Source organism: Jaculus jaculus, chromosome 7, assembly GCF_020740685.1.
Source record: "Jaculus jaculus isolate mJacJac1 chromosome 7, mJacJac1.mat.Y.cur, whole genome shotgun sequence".
Taxonomy (NCBI): Eukaryota; Metazoa; Chordata; class Mammalia; order Rodentia; family Dipodidae; genus Jaculus; species Jaculus jaculus.
In genome coordinates, this window is record NC_059108.1 from 117,381,286 (window position 1) to 117,386,142 (window position 4,857).

The 4,857-nt window shown below is 36.2% G+C and overlaps 1 pseudogene; it reads right to left on the reverse strand.

Annotated features, from left to right (window-relative positions):
* Positions 1-1,210: 1,210 nt before the first annotated feature.
* Positions 1,211-1,324, reverse strand: LOC123462534 (annotated as a pseudogene).
* Positions 1,325-4,857: the final 3,533 nt, after the last annotated feature.

Below are 4,857 nucleotides of genomic sequence, written 5' to 3' on the forward strand. Positions count from 1 at the left end.
AACAGCCAACACATGGAAGAAATGTGTTAATCAATAAAAGAACAGATGAAGCATGGTACGTGCTATTCAGCAATGAAGTAAAATTCCACCATATGTGGCAACACAGGCTAGTGACAAAAGAAAAAAAAATAATGCATAATTTCCCTGATATGCAGCAAAAAATAAAAAGCAGTTAAATGAATAGAATCAAAGACCTGGATGGATGTGGCAAGTGGCTAGCATGGGTGGTGAGGAGTTAGTGCTAAAGAGTATAATGTGTTAGTCCAGGACATTGAAAAAGCTCTCTCGTGGTCTGTTGTACATCACTGACCTGGAGTCAACTATATTGTATCCTACATTTAAAATTTGTTATAAGGTTAGAGTTCATGTTACATGTTCCTACTATAATCGAAATAAACAGAAAATGATGCTGAAACTGAGGCAGGTGTCATGCAACCTTAACACAACTGCATCCCGATGAGAGCCACATGTGAAATTGTATGAGATGAGTTCATACAGGTAAATCTTTGAAACACGTAAGTGCTCAAGCATGTCCATGATATTTCCATTACTAGAGTAATGTTCATATTTCTAGTGATTAAAGGACATTCCAAAAATAAAATCAGTGTTCAGTAAATTACCACTGAGTGCTTGAATGTTTGAATTGTTTTGTAACACTCATGACTTTACTGCTCACTGAATTGTTCTTTTTAGCAACCAGTCTCCTGATTCTTGTATTGCATCCCTCTTATTCATGTGGCCCCTATATTCCAATGAGGCTGCTCTACTGCTATCTTACCATCACCGTCACAGCTCTTTGCTGTGTGTTTCTTATGCAAGCATTATTCTTGTCTAGATCCAGCTTATTGAGGTATTTGAACTCAATGGTTATTACTAGTAAAAGATCCTTCCCATGAATGTGATTCTCCAAATGAGAAACCTGGAATGGGTATGTGTGTTTGTGTGTGTGTGTGTGTGTGTGTGTGTGTGTGTGTGTGTGTTTTACATATACATTCATGTCTGTATCCATTGATTTATGTTAACTACCATCTACCATCAACTAATGATTAAATGGTCCTTAATTCTTAAAGACTTTTATAATTTTGTGTGGAATACTTTTAGTGACATGAGTGATGCAAGCCGTGTACCCCATGACACTTTCAATAATAAGTGAAAGTACATCCATATTTGGTTTCAAAATGCTCTATTCATAGCATTTTTAAATTTTTTCTTTTTTATGGAATGTTCCATGAATTTGTGTGACATCCTTGCACAGGGATCGTGCTAATCACTCATCTTCTCTGTATCCTTCCAGTTTTAGTGTTTGTGCTGCTGAAGTGAGCACTTTAAAATTATATATACTGAATTTTTATTTGACAGTGCAATGCTGAACATATTTTTATGTAAATAAACCATCTCCAGAACTTCATTTTTAAAACTTTTTGTTGACAACTTTCACACCTGTACATACTATATTTTAATCATAATCCCCTCACATTATTTTCTTTTATTCCACTCCCACCCCAAACACACAATCCTATCCCATGTCCACTGAACTCCTTTCCAACTAGTCTCTCTTCTAGTTTTATGTCTTTCATTTTTCCCCATTCATCGTCCATATTGAAAGGTTGATGGGCCCAATATTGTGCAGGTAATGACAGCCAGTACATGATCATGAATGAAGCCACTTCATGTCCAGAAGACAATGTTCCCAAGCAATTTTCCCCATTCTCTGAATCTTACATTTTCTCAGTCCTCTCTTCTTCAATGTTCCCTGAACCTTGTAAGATTTTCACTACATAAATATCAAATGTTATTTATATGAATATCCAAGTTAACATTCCATAGACATATGACAGTTAACATAAAACTAACCACCATTTGTTATTTTAAAATTATCAACAAACATAGAATTTCTTTTCATTTTATTAAAAAAAATAAACAATTCTTCCTTAAGACTTATAACTAGAGCATATATTGTCATGAAACACAAGTGACTATTTTAGTTTCTCTCCATGTCATGTATAAATAAAGTTCTAAAATGACTTGATAACTCTGCATTTTAAAGTTAACTCATTGGTAATACTGTGGGTTCCATCTCATTACTAAAGTCCATTGCCTGTAAGATATGTGGTATACGAGTTGCCATGTAGCACCATCTTTAATACTGTCCTAGATTGTTTACTTGATCCGGTCAAAGAAATGACTGCATAATGTTTACTCATATACTCTTTCTTTTGAAAAATAGTGTTCATTAAAATACAGAAAACATTAAAGTAGTCATTGGCATTCAACTCTCCCATATTTACTGGGAACACAGAAAATTATATTTCCATTTGGCAGAGCCATAAAGCAAACCTTCCCAGTGGAGTGTAAATGGAAGTGACGAGAGTCTTCCCTGCTCATGGCAGAAAAATCCCCCACCTCTGCCTCTCTCCTGCCACAGTGCTTGACGGAATTATACCTTGTGTGAGCAGGTGTAGCACAAAAGTGGTGCATAGTGGATGACTGAGATGTTGCTTAGAAGGAGGCTCCCTGGAGATTGTGGAGCCACAGCACCTAGTGTAGGTGAGGCCTCAGATTCTACCTCCAGGACTGCAAAGATAGCACTACAAAGAAAGGAAGGATACGTTGTTTGAGAAGATGCAGTTAGACCCATACCACACAGATATATTTAGCCAATGTACTTCTGAATTAATTTGCTGCAAATTTATATCACTTTTTCCTGATACACTAAATAATTCATTTTATGGTGAAAATATAGAATGTGATGGATTTTTTTCTTTGCTCTTTTACAAAGAAATAGCTATCTTATAGCCATTATTTGAAAATAATGTTTAAAAATATCTTAAACTGAGATAAATTGTAAACATGTTTAGCTTTATTCAACTCCAACTGTGCTCTGATGCTGATAATTTATGATGTTCTCCCCTCTGAGCCTGTCACTGGACCATTTTCCCCCAGACTCTGGATTTTGTTCAGCTGATGGAGAGGTGAATTTTCATTGCTACTATTTTATTTTCCATATGTCATTTCAGGCAGCAATGCTATGATAATGCAGTGTGTCCCTCAATGACATCTTTTTGTCTTTCCCTATGATGTTGGGAGACATCAAAATAAAGTTCTAAAATGACTTGATAAATTCACTGAAAATTTTTGAATAATAGGCAGAATTGCTTGAATTTAAATATTAAAATATTAGTAGAGGCTAAGCATAATTCCAGGTGCAAAAGGGACCTAGTATCTTCATTTGTGGCAGAAGAATATTTTCAGGAGACATGTTTAATGAGGAATATGATCACACAAAAAATTAATTCTGCAGTGTTGATTTAACTGTAGGTTGTACAGCAGATATTGTTGCCTGCTGTATGTATTACAGGTTTTATTGGAAAGTCAAGGAGTAGATGGATGGAGAGCAAGTGAGACTGTGGTGGTTTGAACCAGATGTCCCCCATTAACTCATGTGTTCTGGTTGGTTGACCCCCAGCTGGTGGCAGTTGTAGAAGTAGAGCCTTGCCAGAGGACATGTATTGTTGGGGGCAGGTTTTGGCTTGTCATATAGACAAGATCTTCTTGCCAGATCTTGGCTCATTCTTTTGCTGCTGTTTTCTAACTAATGTGTCAAGAAGATGACATGCAGCCTCTGTTTTATCATCTTTTCCCTGCCATCATGAAGCTTCCCCTTGAGACTGTCAGCCAAAATACAACCTTTCCTCTATCTAATGCTTTTGGCTGAGTATTTGTTCCAGCAATGAAAAGGAAAGCACCATAAACATCTTGATATTTTGGAAAAATTTCTCTATTTGTCTAAAAGGTGAAATTTTATGTTTAACATCAGGTCCTAGCCTGTTTATGTATGTATAGGTTTTTCCCCCTTAAATAAGTTCAATTTTCTTTCTTTTTCTGACTTTCCAATAATGAATAGCATTAGCAAAAAAAATGTATTTTTAGTTCTATATACAATAATTTAAAATTTTGGCATTGTTTCTTGTAATATACATTTTCTTTTTTAATTTTAATTCATGTGTGTGTGTTTAGCATGTATGTATGCATGTTAACAAGTGTGGGTACATGTATATGTGAGGGTGCACATCTATGTGTATGCACATATGGAGGCCAGAAGTCAATGTTGGGTGTCTTTATTTATTTATTTATTTTTATTTATTCACTTATGTTGGTTTTTCAAAGTAGGGTCTCACTCTGGTCCAGGCTGTCCTAGAATTAACTATGTAGTCTCAGGGTGGCCTCAAACTCAGGACAATCCTCCTACCTCTACTTCCCAAGTGCTGAGATTAAAGGCGTGTGTCACCATGCCCAGCTTTGAGTGCCTTTTTTAATCGCTTAACACCTTGGTTATGAAGACAGCAACACTCACTTGATCCCACATCATACCTCATTAGCCAAACTAGCTAGCTAGATTGCCTGATGAATCCTCTGTCTTCTGCTGAACACTGGGATTGAAGGTGTGTACTGCCATGCCTGTCTGGAATTTGCTTTGGTGCCAGGGATCTAAACTCAGGTTCTGACACTTGTACCACAAGCTCTTGACTCACAGCCATCTCCTATGCCCCCAAAGAATTTTTTTCTATTGCAGAAGTTTTATACTTTTGAGAAATATTGGGTAATATATTGGATATCTTTGAAACTAAATACTAGTTTGATTAGAACACAAGATCATAGACAGAAGTTGTATGAAGGTGGAAGGTAGATTGAGGCAGGGTGTGTCTAATCAATGAAATCTTGCAACTGCAGAGCACCATAGAGCTCATTGTGACAGTCTGATAATGCAATCTCCAGAATCAAAGTGGAAAGAATAAGGCTTATTCACTAAATATTTTTTTTTAAACCAACACTGAAGAGAACATTGCCAGCTTTTGT